The sequence below is a fragment of the Oxyura jamaicensis genome, chromosome 12 (genome assembly GCF_011077185.1).
Source record: "Oxyura jamaicensis isolate SHBP4307 breed ruddy duck chromosome 12, BPBGC_Ojam_1.0, whole genome shotgun sequence".
NCBI lineage: Eukaryota > Metazoa > Chordata > Aves > Anseriformes > Anatidae > Oxyura > Oxyura jamaicensis.
The window spans coordinates 7,042,767-7,070,106 of NC_048904.1; the positions used below are offsets into that span (position 1 = coordinate 7,042,767).

A 27,340-nucleotide genomic window follows, 5' to 3' on the forward strand; every position below is an offset into this window, starting at 1 on the left:
AGGGTCAAAAAACACAAGTAGGGATGAGGCTTACTGGCAAGAAACCATTTTTCTTAGGGCTTATGAGGAAAGAGCGTCATTTGGTTATCGTGACAGAGCAAAGCAGTCCTGTCTGGGCACTAGCCTTTAAAAAAAAATGACACCACGTCAAAATTCCCCTGCATTCTTTTTAGGTGCTTTTGTTTTCTTTTTGTCATGAGTTTTGGGAAGCATGATGTTGTGGTTTTTGTCTCCTAAAGCTGTACTGCTGGATGTCTGCCCAACATGAGACATACGTGAGCAGGGAGACTAATTTAGTTTTTCCCCCATCATTATGGGGGTAGCTTGTTGTGCAGAGCTTGCCTCTGAAGATGGGCAGCGAGGTCTTTGTCCCTTTCCAAACTCACAGAACGAGGCTGGCAGGGACCTCTGGAGGTCATCTGGTCCAAGCCCCTGCTCCAGCAGGGACACCCAGAGCCGCTTGGCCCAGATCATGTCCTTGAGATCTCTGAGCTTTCAGCTTCTCCTTTTGGAAGGGCAGCTTGGAGTACAAATTGTTTAGGTCAGGGCTTTTTCCCCTGTAGCTTTTATCAGAATGGCATTACTTCTGAATATTGCCCTTTATATTTACTTTTCCCTCTGTTCTGAGATGCTTGATTGCCATTGTGCACTCGGAAACACCCAGCAGTCCTATTTCTGTATCCAGTCCTGAGATAAACCAGACTAGGACTCTGTATCCAGTGAAATCATCATTACCAGATCATGGCAGCAGTGTAAATGTCTTTGCCAAAGAGATACTTACTCTGAGAACCAAATATATTTTCACTTCTGAGGCCCGAGCAGCTCTGTCACATTCAATTAATTTGACACACACAAGTGCACATCGTATGAAGTTGCTTTTTGCTGTTCCTTTCTGTATGCATATGCTAGCAACCCGTTTTTATTGTGATGCTGACTGTTCAAACTGAAAACTACAATTGCCACCTTTTTCCAGAGCTGGGCCTTTAAGTGATAGGAGGTATTAAATAGACAAGGTGTTGCTGCAAGGTGTCACCTTACCTCTAGCACTTAGAAACAGAGGAACTGTTGCAAGGCATTTCTTGATCACAAAAAAAGCACCTAGCCCTAAAACTGTACAAGAGCTTGAAGTTTACAAATACACCGCAAGCAACCCAAAAGCATTGCTGAGTGTATCACAGATGATGAGCCACCCATAGCTAACTGTACTATTGAATTCTGTTAACAGGTTTGTGGCACCCAAAACTCAGAGTTTCAGGGAAAATTTTGATTAAACTCTGACTTCTCTGAGCTGGGGGCGTTGGCTCTGGAAAACATCCACCAGTTGGATCCTGTGTATCTTCAGAGCTTCTTTTCCTGTCCCTGGATTGACAGTGAATGATTTTTCTGCCTAAAATTTAAGTAGGGAAAACCATCAGAATTTACCAACAGTTTCCAAAACCAGTTCTGCTGAGCAGGACGCTCATACCATAGTCACACTATGATGGACTTGTACTCTTAATGCAACTAGTGGCTGTATATTGCAAGGGGAAGGTGAACTTGGAAGGGAAAGAAAACACTTCATTTTGAGCTGAACTTCCATACCTGCCCCAGCGCAGTTCAGTTACCTTAAAACCTGCAAGACAAAAGAGGGCAGAAGTGCAGAGTGCTGATGGCTAGGAGTACCTCAGTGGAAGAATTTTCCCTAGCCTGGGAGTAGAGCAGAGGAATTGATAAAGGGTAGCTGCCCTAGATGAGGTCTGCTAGGGAAAAGTCCTTCTTGGTCTGAAATTTCGCACCAGGAGACAGGTGAGACATTCCTCAGTCAGCTCTTCAAGGAGGAAGTTGAAAGCAGAGATAGGAACAAGCTGTGGGCAGTTTAAGTTGCTTTAATTATTCAATTAGCTTTGCACCATTTTGCATTTTATAGACCTTCTTCCTTTTGATCTTCTTTGGCCCGTGGGTGTTGGGGGCAGACGCCTCCTTCTGCTTTGAGCAGAGATGAGGGTCCAGCTCCTTTCCTCTCGTGGGTGGTCAAGCCCTCCGTGCTGCAGGTGAGCAGCTGGATCTGCTGCTGCCCCTTGCAGGGACTTAGGAGGGGGCTGCTGGGCTTCAGTAGGGGCAGGTTGACAGCTCCTATCTGTCTCCCTCAGAGACTCCCAGGAGCCTCTCAAGCTGCTGATTCCTCACTGCAGCCCAGCCAACTGCTCAAGCAGTTCCTTGAGCAGGGCACACCTGCACCCACGACAGCCCCCTCTTCCCTCGGGACCCAGGGGGGCCTCCAGATTCCGGAGCTCCCCACAGTCACCAGTCTGGACTGCCATGTCACCCCTCAGGGGATCCACCTGGGTGCCCACATGAGCCCAGAGAGGCCGTGTCCCCTGAGTTTGGGTTGCTGCCTCAGCCAAATACTTGATAGGAAGATGAAGAGTTCTGACAGTGCAGTGAACTATTGCTAGAGAGTACTCAGGACTTCCATGACTTTTTGATGACTTGCCTGATAAAAAGACTGTGTTGAAATGAAGACCAGAATCCTCCTAAGAGCCTTTTGAGTGCTGGGTTCAAGAAAGATGGCAGCTAATGCTTGGGGGGGAAAAAAAAAAAAAAAAACAAAAACATTTTCCTAGGTTAACCTCACCTGAGTGGTTCTGCTTACAAGGTGCATTTCTCTTTTCCTAAAGCATTTTACTTTGCAGTTGAGTGGGAACAAACGGGGTCCCTTGTGGACTGCAGTTGCATTCTGATTTTCAAAGCCTTGGCACAGAGAGCTGCTGTCCCATCAGAACAGTGACTTGGGGAGAGTGACAGTGGATGGCTGAGGAGATGCTGTGAGCCCGAGCGATGGCTGTGCATAGCTTTACCAGCCCAGAAGCCAGGAAGAAGCACAGGTGCGTGGGCTGTCCACTGCGTTTCCAAAGCCTAGGCAGACATCTTCACTTTTTGTGCTGCCAGGGACAGTGTCCAGCTTGTGGACTCAGCTGTAGATGTCTGTGTACTTTTGGTAATGGGAGAGTCAGGCTTCCACTGCTCCCCAGGCCCAGATACATCTAAATAGGGGGATGCTCAGGGATGCCTAAAATGCATGTGAGTAGGACAATGGAGCCAGTAACTTTGTAAATAACTACCTTTAAAGCCTTTTGAAATGCAGTGATTCTGTCACCACTATGTGTTTAGACTCTACCCTCTTTGTTTCTGCTGTGTTGCAGAGGAATGTGGAAGTAGCTGTAGAGCTGTGCTTGAAAGAAAGCCCAGCACCCTGGCCAGGTAATTGTCTGACCTCAGTCACCTGGTGTCAGGCAGGGTCCAAGTGGGTTGACTACTCATCAGCTGTGTGCCAGCTGATGGACCCACTAATTGCAGTGGCAGGTGACAACCCTTCCCTCTGTGATTCGGTTGGGGAAGAGTTTGGATTCAAGTCAGATGGGAGAGAGCATCTCTGAGATGAAGTTAGAGTTGTGGTGGCTGAACAGATTTGGAGTTTCTCTGCTTTGGGAAGCTCGGTCACTGGGAGAAGGGCAGAGGAGAGAGAACACACCTGATATCTCAGGTACTGGGCAGGTTTCCTCTATTTTTATTTTTTTCTTTCTGTCTTAGAGATTGACAGACCTATAAGCGTGTGAACCTGTGTTCAAAGGCTGTGACTGGGCTGGGAAGGCAGCTTTCAAGGAAGAGCGTTTTTGGTGAGAACTTGGGGAGGAGGAAACTTGTTTTCAGTACATGTGCATGGGCTTGAGAAGAGCGGCGGTGGAAGTTGCTGGCAGAGAGGTGGGGCAGCATGAATAACTCAGGTAGCTCTTTGCTCATGGGGTGTGTGGACCTGGGGGCTTCCCGGCACCTTGGAGACACTGGGGTCAGCTGAATGAGCTGCGAGGGAGATGGGGTTTTTGAAGTGTAGGAGTTGACAGCTGAGAAGACTGGTGCCCTGTGGGGGCATTTTGAGGAAGGGAAATGAGTTACTTCTTTCTGCAGGTGGTTTATGGTCCTCATCCCTTATAATAGGTCTCTGGCTACAAAGAAACCAGGATGACTGGAGGTGATAAAAGGTGGCTGCCCAGGTCAGCAGGGGAATTGCCAACTCAGGAGTCCCAGTCTTGCAATGCTAGAATTCTGGAGTGCTAGAGCAGGGTCATGAGGCAGAGAAACCCAGGGTGTTAATGGGGGCTGTTTGCAGCAGTGAGATCTGTCACACCTGTGTGAAAACCCTGCAGACCTTGAAGGCGTCTGCCAGGAAGGCTCAGCAGCATGGGAACAGTTCCTTGTCCCTGTGTTTGCTTGTTTATACAGCATCTCCAACAAAGGTCGGTTCAGCTGACAGGACGGGCTCTTTCTGCCCATGGGCAGGAGGTGGGATCAAACTGCTTTTAATTGAAGCTCCTAGCTCTGATAGACTTGCTCAGCTGGCTTATTTCAGTGCTAAATTACAGTGTGTTCTGATAATATTTTGTAGACTTGAGTGTTGGTGGGTCAGCTGTGATAAAACATCCCTGAAGTGCTGGTGAGATGATTAAACTGTAGCTTGTAATTAAACTAAGATGTGTTTTCTGTAAGTAATGGATCTGCACCAGAAAGAAACAGCAGGAAAAGGGCAGGACAGGAACAGAAATGTTTCTGGTGAAGAATATAAAATGGTATTTTATGTTTTGCAGAGCATGTGGAGAACGTGGGTGGTTCAACTGAAACGTATTTAGAGTTTTGTCCCTATCGTGGCCGAGGGAATGAGTGATCACTGTACCATACTGCCAGGCAGCTTGTTCCTCGCAGGCACTGCTGTGTAAGAGACACATGTACAAGCCATCCTTAACGTGTCCGTTGCTGTTAAAGTGATGCATTTTGCATATTGCACGGTGCTCCGGTGTGATGCAGTGTGTGCACAAAAAGCAGGAGAGAAAACAGACACAGGGACATACGCTCTAGGCAGACAAGGTCTCCCTGCTCATGCAATCCTTCAGCACAGTGCAAAGGGCCACCCCAGCTGGCACATCCCACTTCACCTCCTTCCGTCTGTGCTCCTCAGGGCCTTTGCTAGTATCTTAAAAGCTCCTGAAGAACAGCCGCGTAGACTCGAGCAGCCCAGCACGAGATGTTTCCATCCTCCTGTGTGATGCAGCAGACATCTCTGGTGTGACTCTGAGTCAGGCTGTGTCAGTCATCTCAGAAGCACATGCAGATCTCATTTAGGCCTTTACAGAAAAGATGTGCAATTCCCTTAGCGCTTATATAGATTTTCCAGAGTGGTATTTGGCTGCTTAGTCAGAGTTATCTTTGTGTTTTAAGAATAGATTTGACTACAGTCTCCTCGGCTGTACTGCAGAAGAAAGACTTTATTTGTCTTAGCACAGACACCTTGGTATGAGTGTCAGATGTGCCAGTGAGTATATGCTTAATTAAACAGCCTCCTTAATAGGTTTTGTTATCATTTTAGTGCTCTGTACTTCAATCGTGTCTCTTAAAGGGCTACTTAATGAATTTCTGAGGCCATGTGATGAGTAATGTTCTTTGCCTGCTTGTTATGTAAAATTCATTAATGTTTCCCTTTGCATACATTGTTGAATTACAAGTGTTATGACTTAATTAGTTTATTGCGATTTACGGGACAGCGGAGGTAGGCTTTTTGTTTATCCCCTATTGATCTCATGCAGCACTAACCTGCTTAAAAGGAGCAAACAAACAGAAACTTGAGTCATTTTGGTTTCCCTGCTGAGAAACACCTCCCCTTGACCCCCAGCACCTGGGGACTTTTCCATAGCTTGCTAATGTTAGTGTTTCCCCAACGAAGGAAAAAAAAAAATCTGCTAGCACTAAGCAAAGCTTCCCTTTTAAGGGATTGGCAGGACTCAGGCACCAGCGCTGCTTTGAGCATAGTACGTCAAATATGTATTTTCTTAAAAGCAGGTCCCCATAGTATTTCTTTCCTTCTGAGTCTAACATAAATATTTGGGGGTAATTCCTTAGCTGGTATAAATTTAAGAACTTCCATCAGCAGGCCTGAGAAAGGGGCCAGAAAAGTACCCCAGCTGTTTTTCCTATACTTCCTTGGGAGTTCAAAGTATTAATGCCAGTGGGGGTAGAAAAAAGTGCCTCATGGGCAGGCGCAAGTCTGCAAAGCTGTCGCTGTCTGAAGCTCCTGCTGAGGCTCACGGGGGTTAGGGAGGCTCAACATATAGCAGCTACAGGACAGAAAGGGCACAACATCCCTTGAAGGTCCTACCTACTGGAATTAGCACTAATTTCCAGCATTCTGAAGTAGCGTGTTCCTGCTGTACCTTCCAGCCCAGCTGTTGATGTTTCCCAGACTTATTTTCTCAAACAGAAATTTTGTTGGGTGGGGAAAACCTGCAAGTGTCAAGTCGGTTCTGTAGGGCGATTCCAGTTGTGGTGGGTGCCCTGGTACCTGATCCATGCACTGTCACGTTTGCCCCTGGACAGCTATCAAGGAGTCTCAGCCCAGCAAGAAAGAAGCGTGGCTGGAGTACTTGTGGAGGAAGAAGAGCAAAAGTGGTAATAGGGAATCTGAGGCAGAGAAATGGAACTGTCCTAGATGTTAATGGCAGAAGCATCCTTTTTTCCACCTGATTTTATTCCCACCTCCCTCCTCCCCCCTCATGTTCCATTTCCAAGTTTTTTCCCTTGTTATAACTGGAGGTGCTTCAGTGGTCTCTCTTTCCCTTCCAAAGTCCTTCTCTTCCTACAGCTGCCTTTATTCCTCCTTGTTCTTATTTCCTGCTCTGGAGTGCACTGAACTCCTTTGGAAATGAGCTGCTGCTGGCGAAGGCTGGACTCATTTGGAATTGCAGCCACGGAAACCAGTCTCTCTTCCAGTGTAACGAGGCCACGAGATGTCTTGTGGTAGTCTTTAAAGCTGTCTCTGTCCTCCCCAAAGAGAGAAATGCAGGGAGAGGCTGTTGCACCGCTGTTTCTCCTGGTGATGATGCAGACTGGAATTGCTTTTCCTCAAATGCTACCTGTGCTTGTGGACAGCACAAAGGCTCAGCTTTGTGCTGTTGTAATCCCTCGGCTGAGACCACAGCAACCACACAAGGCTAGAGTAGCCCGAGGCTGGTCTCGCTGCTGTTCCCTCACTGTAACATGCGCCTTCTGTGAATTCTCTGAGAGTTCAGATCTTTGACTTGACTCTGACCCAGTGTCTCAGCTTCAACCCAAAGTGGAGCCACTTGCTCTGGGAGCAGCCAAGTTAGACTTAAACTGCAGAAACAAATGCTGAGAAGATTAACAGATTTCCTTACTTTGCTGCCCTTCTTCATGTTTTTCTGTGTGGGGGGGTCAGAAGTAAATGATCTTCAAAGTCCTTTCCAACCCAAACCATTCCATGTTTTGGGCCATAACTATAGGTACTTCTGGAACATCTGCTTTTGCTGGAGAGAGTTGATCTCTCTGGGAATTCGGAATGTCCATGCTGTGTCATCTTCATTTTCAGATCAGAGGGATGGATATGAAAGGAAGAAGGAATTTTCTCATGCTGTAAGAATTTTTCATGCTGTAAGAATTTTTTTTTTCAGTGTTTTCCTCCCAGGCTGGAACGAGTTTTGCTCTAAAAGAAAACTTAAACTTCCAGTAAGTACCTGAACCTCCTAAAACAAGATAATTTCTGGCTGTTTCCAAAATGCCTTCCCCCTCCCAGAGTGCTAACCTGGGGGTCTGCTGAAACTGATCCATTCCCATAGCTGGTTGAGACTTCAGTGAATCAGCCCTGTGAGAAATCTCTTCAGGAAATTCCTGCCTGACTGTACCCTGGCATCACTCTCTGACTAAGTTGGGAGCTTCCTTGGTTTGCGTGGCTGAGCAGGACAATAGGTCAAACCCTTGGTGCTGCAATTCTGCAGCCCAGCTGCGGCTCGCAGCTCCAAGCATGAGGGAGAGCTGTGTCCCATCCAAAACCTCTCTTAGCCTTTGACTTCTCCAGAACGGGTGAGCTCACTCCCATGGTGCTGGGGCACGATCCTGCTCTGGGAGATTCGATATAAGCATGGCGTAGTAGTGGCTTACATTGGGACTGGGAGCTGCAGGGTTTCTTCCAGGAAATCTGTGTTCGGCTTTATAACCTCCAGGAGGTAGCTGCATATTGGAAAACTTCCTCCTACCCCATGGGAAGGAGCGGTCTCTTTTGTACACTGTAAAATCTATACAAAAGTTCTTTGTGACCCGATGGTTTGCAGTGTTCAGGGGTCTCACTTGCTGCAGGTGGATGTGACGAGTTTGACACAGGCCCTGAGGTGAACCTGGCAAGGGAATGGAGCCACCTATGTCTGTCCCTCATTGGCCCTGGGACACAGAAACAGGCGGTGTGGTTTGGTACCAGAGCACCAAGCGACACAGGCAGTCTGTTCGGTGCACCCGTGGTGCCTGGAACCGGTAGACGCTGCTTTTGCCGTGGGCCATCTTTGCGTGTCCTGAGGCTGCGGCTCGCCCTGCGCTGCTGCCTTTGCCCTTTCACTGCTTCCTGGTTCTCAAGGCCGGCTGTGCAACGCGTAAGGAGGGGATGGCCAAGGTGATGAGTCCTGCTGTTAACATTCATCTAATTGCCTCCAAGTCGCCCTCCACCCAAAGGTGACTGCCTTTCAGCCTGAGCACTCCTCGCCTCAATTGTTGGGTGTCTTTTAAGTGCAGTGAAGCTAAAGTTAGCTCCACTGGCCAGTATTGGAGGAGAAGCAAAAATTTAACAGGCTTTGCTTTTATCCAGCTTTCCAGCAGTTGCACATCCTTGAATGGAGACTCTTGCCTCCTCGGCAAAGCATTTATGCTGGCATAGCTCGATGTGTGCATGGAATGAGACAGCCCCCCCGCCCCCAAGTCTGGATGGGCCTGGATTGCAGGTCCCAAGGGTGAAGCAGACTTGAGGAAAATGTCATCAGTGTCACAAAACTCCTGCCCCCTTCCGAGTCTCTGCTTGTTGTACAGAGCAGTTTGAATGTTGGCTGTGCAGTGTTCTGATATCCCTGTGTGTGCAAGTCAAAGCAATTAAGAGATTTCACTTCTGAAAACTGAAATCTGTCTTTTGTAGGAGACTCGAGGTGTGGGGCTTGGTGGAGGGGGGGTACCAAAACCAACTGAAGAATACTCCCCCCCCCCAAACAAAACCACACCAAACTCCTTGACCAAAACTCTTCCCAGGCAGGAGCAGGAGGGTTTAGTGAGGCAGAGAGAGGAATGCTGGATAATCCTTTTGTAGAACTAATAACGATTCATTTTACCACAGACTCCTCTCTTTTCTTGCATTCAAGCATCACAGCCTTCAAGCCTTGAGTTAAAATCAAGCCGTCACTGCAGACGCTTCTTTTTACCTTCCTTACCTGAGCAGCTGGGAGGGAAATGTGGCACAGGAGTAGCAAAAGGGCCCAAGTCTAAAGAGAAACGGGTCGCTCGTTCTGGAGTTGCTGCTGGACAGGCTCCTGGCTGGTGCCACCTACACAGCGCTGGCATCCGTCTGGCACGGGAGCAGCCAAGTGTGCTCGCCTGGCCTTGCAGGTCTCCAGGTGCCAGGGACTTCTGGGTGGCATCGCATAGCGAGTGTTTCCCAGAAAGAGCGTGTCTCTGTGCAAACATGCTGAATAAACATACTCGTTCTCTCCATCCAGCCCTGCTCTGTCAAGCGTGAGGTACAGATGCAGGATCCAGGAGCTCTTCCACGTTAATGTTTTCCACTCTTGCTGCCTCTTCTTCCCACCTGTGGCTTGAGAGAGTGCCGAGAGCCTCGGTGAGAGCCTGGCAGTGTCCCACTGGCTGCACTGCCCGCTGTGCTCGGAGGTGAGAGGAGAGCAGACGGGAGGCAGGGCTTCACCTCAGGGCCTGAGGGAGAAGTGGTTGTGCTGAGCACCGGGAATGCCCTGCCTTTGTACCTTCTTGTGCCCTGGAAGAAATGCCAAGTGTCGGAGAGATACCAAAGAGCTTGGGCAGAGGGCTGTTGTTACCTTTGCTGAGGCAGAGCGTGATCCAAAACAACCAGTCTGGCCGTAGGGATGTGGAGTAACCAATCTTGCTCATACCCATGTTCCACATATCTTGTGAAAATGAGTACGCGAGGCAGAATTGGAGGGGTGTGAGAGGTGCCCGTTCCCAGCTGGTGAGTAAAGGCTCAGGAGGGGTTGAGGAAACACCAGGATGTGGCAGATAGGTGTGCGGGAGGGCTGCTGCTGGTTGTCCCGGGTCAAAGCACCGGTTTTGGGAGCAGAGCTCTGGCCATCCTTTGTGATGAAAAGGTGTTTTCCCCCTAAATGTCACTTGCCATTTACATTTGGGGCGTTATTCTGTATGTCATAAGAAACTTAGGCTGTTAGAAACGTTTCTAGAAAGGATTTGAGAAATGTTTTCTGCCCTTGAAACTAAGGCTATAGTTGAAATAAACTTAAGCTGTTCCTGCTTCAGTAAGAAGTCAATGGGAACCCCACTAGGTTTATTTGCTTCTGCTCCACATCTCTTAAGAGAAAACCTTGACTCTTTCCCCTCAGGCTGCCAGGATGCCTCCTAGGGCTCAGGTAGAAAGACAGGAAATATTTCTGCAGGGAGAACGTGAGCAGAAAAAAGGAGTATCTGAAGTGGGATTATGGACTGGTGTCCTTGTTGGGCTCTTGTGCAGTTTGAAGCCAGATTTGAGAAATGCATCTCTCTTGAAGGAGGACTTGAAAAAGCCCTAGGATGGGTTTTCCAAGTCATAGAAGAATTGGGACCTGCCTGCAGTGGTGTAACCTGCCGTGTCCACTATATGTGGTTGGGGGGGGAGAGGCGGGGGTTGAGGGACTTGCTTGGGTTTTTGTTGAAGGAAACAGAGGTGACCTTAGAGTTCTACAGTTTCTATAACCCCTGTCTGCTGCCATGGCTCTCACCAGGCTTCCCACCACGATGGCTTTTATCAGCTTTCCAGGTTGAAAGAAAAACAGTATGCTCGACTGCCTCTCCGTCAGCGCCGAGGCCACCGTGGAGGTGCTCTGAGGGAACGCATTGTGCCACAGCCCTTCTGAGCTCATGGGCTGGAGTGCTGTGAGGAGTCCAGCAGTGTTTTGTTTGTGAGAGAAATCCCTGTGGCATTCTGTGTTAGAGCTGGATTTACTGGAAACAGGTCCTTGATGAAAACCTTCCCCGCACAACCTTTCCCACCTACAGGCAGTGGTGACTGGCACAGTCCAAGAGCTCTCAGCAGCCAGCTCTGTTGTGGATGTCTGGCAAGAAAGCTCCAGAGCTGGAGAACAAGACTTAACTCAATGCTTCTTTAACTGAGGACAACTCGGTGGGGCTGGGTAGCAGCGAATAGGTGATGACCCTGCAAGTTCCCAGTCCTGCTCACTCATAATGGCTCCTTGGGGTCGTGCTTGCCAAGAATATGGTGGCTGATTTTTTTTATTTTTTATTTTTGTGTGTATGTGTGAATTTATTATTTTTTTTTAAGAAACTTGGGTTAGAGCTGTGTTAAAGTGGTAAGTGCCGAGGGCCAGGTTTGCAGACCCAGATCCTGAGTTTCTGAGGTTGGAGTGCTGGTGTGCAGTTTCTATTCAAATACTGAGGTGCTCCTTCATTATTGCTCTGGTTTCAAAATTGTTAGGATTTAGAGAGACAGTGTGTATAGAAAAGAGAATATGGGGTTTTGTGTTTTATTAAGTCCTGTCTGGTTTTGGGGAGCTATGGGGCTGTTGTTTGGTGATATTCCCAGTTCTCGTGTCAGCTAGCACCCTTAGCACAGGTGTACACCTGCCCTCCCGTTGACTCAGCCCCTGTAAGTCCCTGAAGAAGGCTCTAGTCTCTTTTCCTTTACCTGGTGTGGTTGGCTCAGCTCTGCTGGACACTGCTGATGGACCAGACTGTGACTTTGACCCCATCATGTTGCTCCTGTCTATACAGTCGAGTGTAGATGAACCTGAGCTTGTTGCCTGTACAGAGATACAGCTGAATGCTCGGAGGTGTCTGGCTCACATGGAGCGGGAGCATGAGCAACTGCGTGCCAGGCTCTCTGCAGCTCTGCTTGCTACCTTTGGAAATGTCTTCTGCAGCTGACGAGCTGGCTGAATGTCGTGCCAGCCGCCCAGGGACCTCTTGCAGGGTGGCTTCCCTGGATGCAGCCACTTCTCAGTAAATCCCACCCACGAGCAAGGAGATGGTTGGGATTTGCAGGTGTCTGGCCTGATGGAGTGCATCTGGTTCATGGGCAACATGCTCTGCTCTTCCAGAGAGCTTTTCAGGTGCAGAAAGAGCAGTAAAACATGGTATCTCGAGAGGGCTAACCTTGCGTAGGTACATAGAAGATAGTCGCTGGGTTGAAAATCTTGAAGAGAGGTTGGAAGGTGAACATAGATTTGGATCATCACAAAAGAAAAAGCAGTTTTGTAGTGTTGTGACAGTATCTCAGAGCTAAGGAGAGAACTCTCTGTACCCCTGTTTGGTAGCTGGGTTTTGGGCAAGGAAACCGAGGCGCGTGATACACAGATATCCCGTTGAAATGGGAGGTGTGTGGTGAGCCCTGAAAAAGTGTGAGCCCCGGCTTTGGTTGACTCGGTGTGAGCTGGGGCCTGGCTGGCTTGCCATGTCCAAAGCCGTGTCACGAGCTGCTTACACAAGAGGCAAGCTGGTGACACAAAGGAAGGACTGGCCCCTAGGGCTGGCAAAGAGATCCCTCAAGAAGCATCGTGCCTCAGAAAATGCCAGCTGAGACAGAACAAATTCATGGGAAAATGTTGGTTTTGATGAATTTCAGTTGCTGAAAAATATTGGATGAAAATGTTTTGAAAACGGTTTGACCTTTTCGAAATGGCAAAGTTTCAGTGTTTTTTAGGTCCAAATGCTGCTTCATTCTGATAGTTAGCATTAATTGAAGGTTAAAAAAATGTTGGAACTGAAATAAAATTCCTGAAAATGAATAGAAACAGAATGTTCTCTTCCTCTTTTCCTCCCCCAGTGTTCTTATTTCTGGGGAAATTGGGAGATTTTTTAATTTTTTTCTTACTTTTTTGTTTCTCTAAACTGGGATATTTAAAACCTCACAAATTGTTGTGGGAGGGCATCCCATCCGGCTCACTACCTACCTTCTCCAATGCAGACGCAAGTGTAAAAGTGACTTTTAAATTTTTGTTTTATTTTGTGATGGAGCTACAACCATTTTTCACACATCCCAGAGGGGTCTGGAACTCTCCAGAGGGACCGCGGTGCAGCCTGTCCTCGCAGCGCTCTGCCCAGGACCATCTGTTCAGTTCCTAGCAAGCCTTGAATCTCCCCGTTGGAAGGGAAGGAGCGCGAGCAGTGTGCTGTGAGTCGTGGTGCAGCTAAGTGACAAACACTGTGTTTGCTAAACTGAGACACGGGGAAAGCATGGAATAATCACTTTCAATGTGTCATGGCAAAAAGGAGCCAATTGTGTGCATGAGCCAGGACTCACATCTAAATATACAGAAAATAAGGTAAATAGGACTACACAGCAGGGGATGTCTTAAGTCTCCCCAGGCAAATACTGCTGACTGGCTGAGATGCACAGAGAGTAGGAACATTATCTGGCTGAAGTGGCTGGAGCAAAAGCCTGTGCATATGTGATGTTTGCACTTCACTGTTGAGCAAAGTATCTAGGGTGCAGAGAGCATGAGGACCCCAAGCTGCAATCTTCATCCTCTTTACCCCTGCTTTGGAGCAGAAATACCTCTTTCCGTATACTTTCTTAAATGGAAGGATTAATTTAAGATCTGTCATGTAGGCATGATGGTAAATGGGTGGTTGTGCTCTCTCTCAGTGGTATCCCAAGTCTGTTGCTGTGTTTCTGGTTGACATGAAATGCATTTGTTGCTCCTCCTTAGCTTTGCTGCCTACTCTGGGGTCATGCTGCCAGAGTGGTAATTTCTTCCACCTGTCCCTGCCAGCATGTTACTGTCCTGCATCCCTGGTTGGGGTATGTTGCTTTTCCTTTTGAGTGTTATGGGACAGTTTTCTTGTACCTGTTGAAGTTTTCTTAGCCTTGGCTTAGCAGGAACAAGAAGTAACGCTTCAACCATCCTGTTATCATGAAATTGCCAACATAAAATTTGTAGAGTTCAGCTTTGCCTTCGGGGGCTGTTCGGAGAGTGAAAAAGTGTATCCCGTCTGGGTTCATTTAAGCTTGCAGAAAGGCTGGTGTAAACTCACTGCGCTTACTGATGCTAGGTTCAAAGTCATCAGCTCGTATAGTAATAGTAACGCAATCTTCTTAGTGCCAGGGGTGCTCCTGGAGATCCCCATGAGGACCTGGATGGCCGGGGCAGGATAGCTCAGTGTGGAAGAGAAGGCAAGTGAGATGCGGTCTGCAGGTGGAGTTTGAGGACTGACGAGGTGTAATGAAGTGAGGTGTAATGTTCCAAAAACAACAAATAATGATTTGGGGTTGCTTGCAGTGTTGGGTTTTGTCCTGGTTAGTGACCTATATTTGAGATACGGAATGTTTTGAAAACCTCTGTTAATCTGATTTGCCCAAAAAAGGGCTCTTGTAGGATAGCCAGTGACTGGACCTGTATCCTTCTCCTGTTCTCTAAAAACATAGCCCTTTTTCTTTGTTTCCCTGTTGGGGCTGGCAGAAATTACAAATATGAAAAATCTGCCCTGTAAGTAAACACCTAAACCAGAACTCTCTCCTCCCCTTCCCCCCCAACAACAACGCAGGCAAAGCTGTAGGATTTTTAAATTGTTTTGCCTCACTCAGGTGCTGGGAGAATGAATGGATACAAAGATGGGGAAAATGAAAATGCAGAATTTCTAGGAGGGATACAGAGCTAAATTCATCTTGAATATGGCTTTATTCAAGACAACGATTTGAATGGTTACTAGCAAAGCCATTTTCTTTTAATTTACGCATTGCTCCTAACAGAACACATTGGTAGGATGCAGTTCTTGAAGTACTTCTTGCATCTTAATACGTTGCACAGTACCTGGTCTGCTTTCTAAAGCCTGTTTTGCAAGTATTCCTTCAGACTCACAGGTCACTTGTGCCTTGGCAGCCACTTGCAGTCTGAGTGCTCCTCCTGCAGAATGTTTGCTCCTGAGGCAGGTTGTAGGTGATGCTGTGTTTCTCTGGTATGTTTTTGTATGCTGCAAAATCACCTGGAGCTGAGAGGAGCCTTACACGAGTAGCCTGTGTTCCTCTGAGCAATCCTGCTGGATGAATAGGGCTTAGTGCTTGTACCAAGAACCTAGGCCCCCTTCCCCTCTGCTGGATTTCTCTGCTGGATTTTGCTCTTTAGCTGACGTTGCTTTATTTCTGTGTTTTGTTCTAAATATGTGAAATGGACTTCTAAAAAGCATTTTTGTGAGCACCTACAAGGCAGGGCCCTGGCGTGCTCCTGGAAGGTGAGCAGCGCTGGGGGGATGTTCAGAAAATGGCCTGAGCTGGGCTGCCTGGAGATGGTGGTGTGGCTCTCAGTCATTCTGCTGTGGGCTTCTCCAGTGCTCCAGCATGCCTGTTGATTTGGGGCATGTTATTCTGCTCTGAGTACTGGCCTGAAGAACTGGAATTCACTTTTCTTCAATTACTGTGCACAGGACCTGACTGTTATCATCAGAAAGGGACGGCAGCCCAGCTTCTGAGAAATTCAAATCTTCTGGCTTGTAAAGGACCCTTCAAATCATTTTAAAACATCTTACAGGATTTTACAACAATAGCTTTTGTGCTTTCATTTTTGGATTCAAAGAAACTCTTAGACTGAAAGATAAAAAACAAAAAACAAAAAACCACCGCTAAACTGCTCCCCATCTATTCTTGAAGCTGCTCATCAAGTTCCATCAAAAGCACTTATCCAGTGACATTCGTGTTAGTTTTTAGCTGCTGTGCTACCTGGTCAGTAGTACTTGGAGCTGCAACACGGAAAAGTAGGAGCTTTCCAGGCTTTGAAGCTCCATAGGTTTTTGTGAGGGTATAGCAGAATTTGAGCTGTAGGGGGGTAGTTTAAGGCCAGGCAGTCAGAGGTCTGTAACTTAACCTGATAGTTGGCATTTACATGGTCCCTAAATACAGTCATACTCAGGAAAAATAGTAGTTTTTTCAGGAACACGCAACTCTTGGAACTATTCCCTGTCTTCCCTGTCATCAGTGCCTTCTTTATTATTTTCTGTAGCTGTAACACTGCATATGAGATTTCCACAGCGATGTAATATCCTCTCTTTTCTGGGACTTTGGAAGGCACCAAGGAAAGCCAAACCCTGTCCCCCTGTCGAGGTTCTCTCTTTGAAGAATGATTACTTGTGGTTTCTTCACTGCACAGCTTCTAGTTTTGAAGCAAATGCAGAGAGCGGATCCTGGCCAGCGACTTCAGCTGCCAGCAGCGTGCGTTTCTTAGGTTTTACTGCTTGAGTGCCCAGAGCCCTCCTTGCAAGGTACTACTGATGCAATTAATGGAAAGGGTGTGTAGGTGTCCCCGTTGACAATTGCTGATCTTCTTTTCATGTAAAACTTGGTATCTGCAGTTACCCTATGCAGCTGGCCTTCTAAGGTGGCTGCCTACAAGTCCCGAGATACACAGATTTGGGCAGTTATCCTCTGCCTGTTGTGAGACGCATCAGAAGTGTGACCTGTCTAACAGCATTGCTAATCATCACTAGCTAAGTACTGGCAATGCTACAAACAGTGCTTGCCAGCAACCTGGTAGCAGTTTCTGCTAGAGCAGCAGTTCTTTTCTATTAAGGGCAGCTGCCTAGCTGGGTTGCTTTGAGCAACTTTCTTTGAAATAGTGTTTCCAAACTTCAGGAAGTAAGAGCAGAAGGCTGCCTCCTGCAGCCCTACGCTGATTCCCCTGACCGCCTCATGTCGGGACATGCAGCCTTCCAGGAGCCTTTTGGAAAATTTGTGCTGGTAAGCAGTACCCAGGAGTGTAACAAGTCCTCCCCACATCTGGTGGTTGTTCTCGGGTGCTCCCATGTGTTTGCACAAAAGGAAGCATGGTGGTGGTTTGTCTCCTTGAGTGATTTGGGACAGCGTGAGCCACAGGCTTGCTATGTGGCTGCCTGAGCACTGAAGGCAGCTCATGAATGAATGCCTGAGAGTCCAAAAAGCCTCTTGTTCTTCCCAAGTATGAAGTGAATATTGTATTGTGGCTCCTTACAGCCGCCAGAACAGCCCCTGCCTGTACTGTACCTACCACAAGCTTGTCAGCAGCTGTGACCTGGGTAGGAAATCAAAGGTCACAAATGACATGACCCCATGAGGCATCAGAGTGCTGACAGTCCCCGTAACAGGGTTTACTTAAGTAAATCAGTATTTGTAACACCTGCAAGGAAAGGAAGTCACAAACCACAGACAGGAACAGAGCCTGAGGCTGCTAAAGCACAGTGTGTCCTGGGTGTCCTGGTGGGGCTGAGCTGGGCTGCAGTGCATCTGCCTTTGGCAGCACCCAGACCTGTCTGCCAGCCCTGCCAGGGGGCTCTGTGACACCTCGGTGTGCCCGAGGGTGAAGAAGTGCACCCTGGGGAGAGGGCAGTTAGGAAGGGATGACCTGGCACAGCCATCACACCATGCCTTCTCCATTATCTGCCTTGTGCTGATGCAAGCTGAAGGTCAGAACCGGTCACCCATGGTTTTGCTGATGTGTGTCCTCCGTAGCCTGGGCTCCTGTGCGTAGGACACAGGAGGGAAATCCTCCTCCGGGGCCAGGCTGTCTTCCCTCCCCTCATCATTTCCTCACCTGGATTCCTGGTGCTTTTAAAGGGGAAGGTTATCTGAGGCATGGGTTAAGGTGCTAGAAAATGTGGCAAGAATAATTGTGCAATGGGACGCTCAGGAGGTTCTCTGCCAGGTGACTTACAGCAGCAGTGAGGGCAGCCTGCCTGCCTGAGTCCTCACCAGGGCTCTGGGGGGATCTGGTACAGCTCTCTCCTTCCTGGCTGAATTTGCAAGATAGCTTCTGTATTATTTTGCTGGCTTCTGCCCGAAGCTGGCCATCTGTCCTTGGGATGTCTCTGCATCCCTGTGAGCTCTGGCCCTCGGGTTTACACGCCCTGGGTTAAACCAAGGCCCAGGCTGGAGCAGTGGAGTTTTCCAAAAGGCATCTGAGGCCTGGAAGCTGCCGCGTTGGTGCAGCCTCTGTGCCTGGGCACCGCAGCGGCGGTGGATGAGGAGAAGAAGAGATGAAGGACGTGGAGCGAGTTAAGTTACGTACTGGTGCAACAGGCAGGTGCTGGGAGGAGCGGAGAAAAAGGTTTTCAAATGCATCTCTTTGTTCTGTGCTCTTATCTCCCACCCTGGCAGCAGCCTCGGCTCTGAGACACTGCCTCTTGTGTCTTGGGAACAGGCCCAAACCTTTAATGACGGCAGGCATTCCTGGCTCTCGGGGCCCTTTGTCTCTCAAGGCTATCAGCTTTCTCTGAGGAGACACATCATCGCCCAGACCTGTGCTCGATAAGGGCTTTTGAAGTCTGCTGTTTGATATGCGTCACTGCCTGTGTCACGCAGCACAGGGCCTGCTGGCTTTTTTCCTTTCTGTGCTGCAGTTTCACCCACCTGGTATCACAACCAGATGAAACAGGAGAAGCACATCTCTGAATAACTGGGGTCTGGGGAATGCGGTGTCCTAGAGAGAGCAGTTAGCCCCTTCAGAACCTCTTAGCAGGAGCAGAGATGAATCTTTCCCTCCTGTGGGAGAACTGGCCTTTATTTCATTTAATCCCCTCACTGCTGGGGTCTGGCTGCTCCCCTCCGGAGCCGAGCTGTGCTTTCTGCTTGCACCATGGCCTCTGCTTCTTGCCTGCAGTGAGGGGCTCTCCAGGGCAGGACACAGGAGGCCCCCACAGCCCCCATGATGACAACAGTGCCAACCGCACTAAGGTTTACATTCAGGCTCTTGCTACTAATGCCTAACAGAGAGTCACAAACAGAAACCAATTTGGGCTTTCAGGTGCCTTGTTAAAAGGTTTTTTTTTTTTTTTGGGGGGGGGTCTGGTTTCTATAGCAGCTAATAATTTATCTTTTTCTCCAAAAGGCACGTGGTTCCTGCTAATGGAGTTGCTTCTCAGTACTTGCATGTGCTAGGTGCGATGACCCAGCTCGGTGACTTGTGAGTAAGGATGTCTGGGCAGCATGCGTCCTTTGGAAAGCCTGGCAAAGTCAGGGTGCTTGCAGAGTTAGTGTCTGGCAGTGCAGGACTTAAGTCACGCATGGTGTTAACCAAAAGAAGTCTCACGGAGGGGGTGCAGTGAGGTGCCTACCCAACAGGCAAAGCAAACACATGGTGAATGAGAGTTAAAACAACACTTCAGGATATAACTAGAAGGAAACTTTTCAGAGAAGCTATCTCTGATTGTCTTACTAGTTCTGGATGAGGGAATCGTGAACATGGTGAACTGTGCAAGATCAATAATTCACCTTGGATCTTGCAATTTCTGCTGTGCAAGCAAGCAGGATTTCACATGACTGCTGGGAAGTAAAAGCTAATTGAAGAACTGTTATTTAATTGGCCTAGGTTCATCTTTATCTAATAGTCAACAATAAAAAAGCAAGTCTGGAAAGAAAAACTCTGGAGGGATGAAGTGATTTGACCAAGATTAAAATAAACTCAGGCTTGAAATTAGCCCTTTTAAGTCCCAGCAGAGGAGCTTGCCTAGCTGACCAAAAAAGTCTCTCACTTGTGTTATTGGCAGAGATCCTCAGCTCGGAGCACAATAGAAATGAGATGACAAAAAAAATAGTTTTATAAATCTTATCATGGTGCTTCTGTACCTACGTGAGCAGTGTTGGCTTGAAGGGGGAGGCAAGGCAAACCGAACTGAGAGGAGACACAAGTGATGATGCATGGGCAAGGAGGCAAGACAGGCACATCCCAGCCATAGCATTATGTTGGGCAAAGGTGTTGAGAACAGACTTCTGTATTTGTTGATATTTCTGCTGAACACTCCAGGTTTCTCCACTGTCTTCCCATTTTTGGGGGAGCTCACCCTCTGAAAGATGCCATCCCCGCATGCCATGGTCCTAGGTTTAGTCTTCACTGCTGCGTAAGGCACAACAGGGATGCCATCTGTGAGCAGCGTCTGAGCTCTGTAGGATAGAGGCAAGGCAAAATGGACCGTAAATGTCCTAACTGCAGCTGTGTGAGCGAAGTGGGGACCTGACCCATCCCCGTTACCCCTTTTTAAGGGGTGGTATGGGCAGGGTAGGCCAGGTCCAGGAGTGCTGCTGGCAGTTCCCTCTGCCTGCTGAAAGCTTCCCTCTGCTCGTAATCAGGAGGGCTCAAGAGGTGCAGCCTGGGGAGAAGCAAGGCTTCAGCTGCTGAGGAGGAGCAGTTCAGTGCCATGTTTTGGATCTGTTTTCCATGGATCATGTTTTTTGGATCATGTTTTCCATGCTTTGCCTGGAAAGCCAGGTGGTGTCTCTAGGGTCTCCATCATGTCGAGCAGCCTGGGGCTGGTTCTTGCCTTTTGTTCTCTCCAGTGGCTTTGCAGTTGTATCCGCGTCTCCTGAAGTCTTGCGTGGTGTAAATCCTAACAGCCAGGCACTGATCTGTGTTGCCTGTGGCTTAGCTAAAGGCGCCCATGCCATTGCCTAGACAGCCAGAGCATCATGTGTGAGCAAAGTGTTCTTTGGGCAGAAGCAGGGCTGGCTTCTTGTTCGTGACCTGCACGGGCATCTGTGACTGACCGATGTCCAGCATGGCCTCCTGGCATGTGTCACCGAAACCTCTCTGCTAGTGCCTGCGGTGCCTCCAGAGCAGGCATCTCTTCTCCCTGCTGTTACAGCCAGGAGACCTCACTGCAGCCATTTGGGATGAGCGTTCACTGCACGCTTCTTGGGCCAGTGTCCAGTGTCTCCTCTGACAAGCTTTTGCCCAAGAGACAAAAAGACAGTGCCTGTTACAAATGATTGCCCATGTCCTCCTCAGTCCACATCACTCCCCAGCCTGACATGGCCAAGTTACCGACTCAGTGCTTTCAGAGGCTGTGTTAATTTTATTTGTGACCATACAGTCCTGGAGACACAGGCTGCCAAGTATCTGTCAATAATCAACTAGAGGATATCTTATCTTTTTTCTCTTTTTTTTTTTTTTTTTCCCCTCTTGGCTAAACACATTGTAAGGGCTAACACACCATGAATAATATTGTCATAAAAAAACACATCCTCTGTAAATCTGTCCCAGCTGTTGCTGGGCTGGATTTATGACAGCAATATATAACCAAACTGTTTTAAAGAGGAGGGTTACAAAAACGCTGTGCTACAAGTTGTGGGTCCAGCGAGAGGTCTGTGCTTTCTGGCCTACGGGAGGCTGGCTGGAGATGGAGAGGTGCGGGAGGGCAGCCGGGGGCCTTGCCTTTGTTCCAGCCTGGAGCAGGGCGGTGTTGGCAGTCTGACCTGGGATAGCCAGCGGGCGACGGGGTTGCAATCTCTGTGTTTTGTGCGATGACTTTTGGGAAAAGCAGTGCTTGAGGAGCCTGGTTCTGCCCTCACAGACCTCCATTAGCTCTTCTTCGTTTTTTCCCTCTGTACCATGAGTTTTAGATAAGTCGTTTGATATGGTGGCTGAGATGTTAACTCTTCCTGATAAATCTCTTATCTGCCTCTGCATTAAGGAAACCAGAATTTCAGCTTGAATTTGGACTTCAGTTCAGCTTCCTGGCCATCTTTATGGTGTCAGGCCTCATTCTGTTGGCTGCTGGACCTTTTGTTCTTTGACCATTTTCCCTGTTCTCCAGATTTCACATATTGTGTGTTTGAGGGTTCTGGCAAATCATAAGTTGGTACTTTTCCACCCTCAGAATATGTCATGAAAATAATAGTTTAAATAAATGAATAGAAATTGTCTTTGATTTGCGTTCTGGTGTTTGAAACTTGAGAATCAACTTCCTTCTTTGTTTTGCTTTGCTTTAAGAGATCCTCTATGTAGCAATGAGTTGCTATTTTTGAAAGTTGAGATTTTTATGTACTGATGTGGCTCCATTAGCAATGGCTCTGAGAAAAAGTTAATACAGAAGGGCTCTGGTGACAGACTGAGCATCAGAAGTTATGTCATTCAAACAGAGTTTGCATGGAGAAGTGAACGTGTCACAGGATCAGCACCGCATGCTGGGACTTGGGCTGACAAACGTTTCTTCAGATGGCTGCTGAACCTGGAGCAAGTGTCTGCAATTCCTCTCCAGAATCTTGAGCTTAGTGGAATCCAGCGATACGGGAAGTCATCAAGGTGATTTCTGCATCCAGGCAACTCTGTTGTTACAAATAACGTGCAAGTTCAGATAAGGGTTATCAAATTGTGTGCCTCGAGTTGTAAAATGGTATCTGCAGGGATCAGGAGAGAGCGCACCCCGGCACTCGCCACAGGGGTTGGTGGGCAGCCAGGCTTCCCCATGGGTTCACTGTGGAACTGTTGGGGAAGAAAACTTCGATTCAGTGTTAATAACAGCAATAGAACCCATTGCTAAGCTGTTCCCTTTGCTTTCTTAAGAGCATCATGTGTTATGGAGGTGGCCAAGAGCAGCAGCCACCTCCTGGCTGCTGCTTTCTTCTCAGCTTTCTACTCTTTGTCCTTTGCTGTCTTAAGGTCTCTTGAGACGGGCTGGGCATCCCAGAAGTGCAGTTTCCACAGGCACAGCAGCCTCTTGGGTCTTGGACTGAGGCTTGTGGTTTTATGGGAGAGGATTTTGCCTGCCATGGTGCTTAGGCTGGGGTGGTATTTGACTAACAATGAAGATATATTAATACTGTGCCCTGGAGGAATGACTGCTGAAATTAACCGTCAGTCAAGTGTGTGCCTTCCTGTTGTCTGAAGGGATCTGGGCAAAATCTACAGCCACCAAATAGCAGATTTATTTGCTGTGCTGTTGCAGCTGCAGTAAATCTAATGTCAGATGTAACATGCCAAAGGCAAAGCTGTTCAGGCATGTTGCAAGAAAGGTTTTCAGCATGCTAGGAGTGCCTTCACCAGTCCTGGGCCAGCACTGAGAACTGCACAAACACTCAGAAAAGAAAAACAACTCGGTGAGGGCAAATAGCACCAAAACACTTCATTGGGCTGGGTTGAAGGAGGGAGGTGGATTTGTTACCAGCTTTGCTGCTGCTTTGCTTGCTGTTCTTGTTCTATTTTTCCTTTCCTCCAAGTGTGTTGAGTATGATATGTATGCTTTCCAAAATGCTGTTTAGGTTTGCACAGAGGACTTATTTTTGTTTCTGTTTGAGCACAGGTCAAAAATGGCCATTCCTCCCTTTTCCGCCTCTAGTAGCTCATTTACAGCATAATTAGCTAGAATGTGTTGCAGCGCTATCGGCCTTCACGCTTGGGCCTTCTGGGTGTATTTTCCTTGTCAGCTTGAATATGTGGATCCCCCTCTCCTCCAGCATGGGCTGCTGGATGCAATTTTGCCATTTCATTTCAAGAGGAGGGACAGACTTGCATCTCTCCTCGTGCAGGAAAGCTACAAGCGCCATGAGATTGGAGCCTCTCAATGTCAGCTTTGTGACTTCTCTTATTACTGGCTTCATGATTCATTGGTTCTGATCAAACCAATTTCCAGCAGTAGGAGGGAAAAATGTGTGTTACAGTGATAGTGTGATAAGAGCAATGACCCTCAGCTGAGAGGAGGATGAGCCGATCCTGTTGCTAAATAGATGGCTCATCCTGTTACGCAGTATGACACCACCCGGACCCATATCTTCAGCATATTTCTGGGAGCCTTCAGCCCTGCCGTAGGAGAGGAGAAGACTTAGGCCTGTGCTCAAGCACAAGGAGTCTGGGGCAGCAGACAGGTGCCTGCCAGTTTCTCAGAGCCCATACCTTGCAGTTCTAGGGCCAGGGTAGCTGGCAGTAGCAGCGTAGCTGTCACGTGCCCATTTGCCTGATGAGCCCAAGTCTTCAGAAAGCAGCCAGTGAAAGTGAATGTGAAGCTGGGCTTCACATGGATTCAGCACACAGAGCTGGGCTTCAGGTGTGGAAGAGCAGCAAAGCAAACTTGGTGAGGAAGTACTGCTGCCTAGGATTGAGCTCATGGGTTGATGGCCATGTTATGGTTAGCAGCTGTCTCCCGTGACATTTTGGTTGCCCCCTGTTCTTTCTGTGGTGCCTTTATGTCGCAGTGGCTCACCCGAGCTGCTTTCTGCCAGGAAAATCCTTAGCCAGAAGCTCACGTGTCCACTCAGGGTTCCACGTAGTCACTTGCCTTTCTTATCCCTCTGCACAGCGCAGTATCGCCAGGCATCTTATCAGCATGAGCACTGCCTTGAAGAGAGCTAATTCACGCGATAAGGCCTTGCTGCCTGTTTCTCAAGCTGCACCAGTATGTCTTGCTCAAAAATAAGATTACGGTGATCAAAACCCTGCAGGACAGTCACCTTGGATAGTGTTGTACTCTTGTAAATGGTGTATGTGACATAAATCTCTATCAGGGTGTCATTTAACAGGGAAATAAGCTATTATACTTCTCCCAGCAAATACTGAGTATTTTACGTTTTTATTGTGTGGTGTTTATTATTTTAATGAATCACCAAGATTATGCAGCTGTGCTGTTTAGCAATAAAGAGGGTGACATTGCCTGGCTAAGTCCATTGGCCCTGGGTGAAGTCTCAGCGGTGATTTCTGATCTGGAAATGCAGTCCTGCTGTTGTTATCTGCTATATAAGGGATGGAGCCTGGTGGAAAAAGCTGGCAGGTTGTCCCAAAAATAGCAGGCCTCAGAACTTTAATTTTAACTGGTTTATTTTCATGAGCGAGCCAGATCTCTCTAGTTCCCCTTTAAAAACAAACGGTTTAATTAAGCAGTCTATTTCTGGTGAGATTTGTATTTAAAATGAGAGGTGTTTCTTCATCATCTTCCACTTCGCTAATGAAAAGCACAGCTACAATAAATTGTCTTCCTTGGGAGAAGTGTTTTATCTCCATAGGTTTTCGATTTGTTCCAGAGAACACCCTTAAACTGGACTGAATTGTCCTTGTGCTGTTGATTTTTGCCACCTGCAAAATGTCTTGGCTGAGACAAGGAGAGGGGAAAATATATGAAGTAAGCTTCTGAGGTGCTGCTAACCAGCATCACCTCTAACAGGGCAGTGCCTCTAATGACTGGTTGGTTCATAGTGGCGAGCAACTCATTTAGGGATGTATTAGCCCTGCACGCACGTGTTTGGTATCTGCTCTCCTCTTTGCTGTGGATTTGGGGCTTTCAGCAGCAGGGCAGGTGACCTGGGGGGGATATAATGTCACTTGTCTGGAGGTTTTCAAGAAGCAGTCAGGGAAGGGTAAGCAGTGACATGGCTGTTTGGAAAGTGTCCTCAGCTGGCTTTGTGTGTGGGAATATGGAAAGAAGATGGGGATGATGGCTGGAGCTGTGCTGGGGATCTCAATTCCGTCCTGGAAGTGACACCTGGACCTGTTTGGTCTTGGTATGGAAGCTTTAATCAGACTTGTTTTCTGGTGAAGCCTGTGCTCTTGGATCTCATCACAGCCAGGTCTCCTCCTTTCTTTTTGTGTTAGAAAAAGGTGAACTCTGCAATGTCAGCTCAGAGCTTGCTGTGCTTGAACGCGGGGGTATGAGTTAGCAGTTCAGGAACTTTCAGATAAGGATTTTCCATGCACAGTTATATTGCAGGTGGTTTATAAGGCAGAGCTATATTTGACCAACTGGTTACTTAAATACACAATTCCTCATAAGCACAATTAATTTCAAAGGCTGCCTTATCTCACCAGTGACTGAAAGAGAGGTGTCTAGGAGGGCATTAGCACAGAAACAGATGTGGGGTAAAAGTAATAGCATTCCGCTAACTGCATCACGATGGATATATCCGCATGGTTGTCCCTGCTCTGCCCTGACATCCAAACAAAATTCTATAAAGATGCTGTTTTGTGCTGGCTTTGGGTCGTTCTTTCCTCCTCCCTGTTACTACCTCGAATCTTCACCACCTTCTCCACAGCTCAGCAGAGGCTGCGGCCAGAACTGAGCCACGCTGGCCCTGCTGTTGGACAGTGAGCGCCTTCATCCCGAAACAGCAGGGAAATGCATCTGTCCATTTCTAGCTAGGGCCAGAGTTAAATAGCAAAGTCCAACCCACACTTTGGTCTGGGAGCCTCTGCCCTTGGCCCTGTGATGAGGGATCTTCAGCTTTGGGTCCATGGCAGGCATCTGCAAGCAGGTTGTTCCCCCTTTTGGTAAGAGGGAATGCCATCATCTCCACCAGGGAAGATGCTGATGGTCTGTTGCATGGTCCATTATTATTATCATTATTATTAATTGTGCTCATGGGGAACGCTGTATATAAGTAAACAGAGCTGGTCAAATATAGCACTGAATGGTCTATTATTTATTTCTAAATGAAAAAATAGATTATTTAAAAGCTCCAGTTTGGAAGTATACATAAAAAGTACAGGAAGATATAAGTCATTTATATTCCCAAGTTCCCATTTCAAAAAGGACCTGGGGCTCTTGTATGCCTAATTAGTTTGTCCTTAGGGAACTAATTTCCTTGGGAAAACATATATTTCTTGCTTCGCTCTGCTGCTTCTGGGAAAGCGCACCCAGAGCTCTGGCTGGGGCCGCTTGGAGCCTGTTGTGAGCCAGGAGGACCCAGCGCTCCCTGAGCTTGGTCAGACTCCACCCGAGGTGTCTCTTGCTTCCCAAGCAAGGAGTAGGTAGCCAACGAGTGGCCCTCTAAGGTAACCTAGAAAACCATGACCTTGCCTACACAGACCTTGCAGGCACAAAAGAACATTTTATAATTGTTTTTCCAGATAAACAAGTGTCAAGCGTGTACTATGAATTAGTTGTGGTGGCTTAGGCTAGCTTTCACGATCAATAGAAGAGCAGTTGTTACTTGATCTCTCAGAAGAATGCCTGGGCTGCTCCGTTGCTCACCCAATTAAATTACACGTGGTAAGGTTTATCCTGCATCAGGTGTCACTTCAAACCACCCAGAGGAATAGATCTTTTGTTTGGAGAAAAAATAATAGAAAATAAAAATAAATAAAATAACTTCCTAAATTCTAGTGGATACTAGTTGCAGTCCTGGAGCTGGAAAAGGACTGTGACTGCAGACAGTGTTACCTTTTTTTTGTGGCCAAAGATGATAGGTGATGAAATTTTAAAGCTGAATAAGGCAAACTCATAGGTCAGAGGCTACCAGGCATAAGGAAAAGGGAATAAGGCATTTCAGCTATACCTCGATATGCTGATCAACTACAGAAGAGCTTTCCCACTACAATCCCCCCACCACCCAAAAAAAGTCTGTGTCCTCAGTAATGGGCACAGTAATGCCACTGTGGAGTGTATCAAATGCTGAAGCTGAATGGGTGGCTCAAAAAATCCAAACCACCTCACAACCCCCACACACCAACACCAAGGTGCTTGCAGCCTTCCTCTTACCTTCAGTGAAGAACAAACTGCTTGTCCATGAGCTGGGATGTGGGCATTTGAAGGTGGTTTGTACAAAAGGGTGAGTGAGGAAAACCAGGATGTT

The 27,340-nt window shown here is 47.7% G+C and overlaps 1 long non-coding RNA gene across 2 annotated transcripts in view; it reads left to right on the forward strand.

Moving 5' to 3' along the window:
* The first annotated feature begins 3,406 nt into the window (after positions 1-3,406).
* Positions 3,407-27,340, forward strand: part of LOC118173156 — a 192,705-nt gene continuing 168,771 nt past the window's right edge. For both annotated transcript variants that reach the window (XR_004754061.1, XR_004754063.1), the window contains exon 1: positions 3,407-3,523. This is a non-coding gene — a long non-coding RNA (uncharacterized LOC118173156). The remainder of the gene's footprint in view (positions 3,524-27,340) is intronic.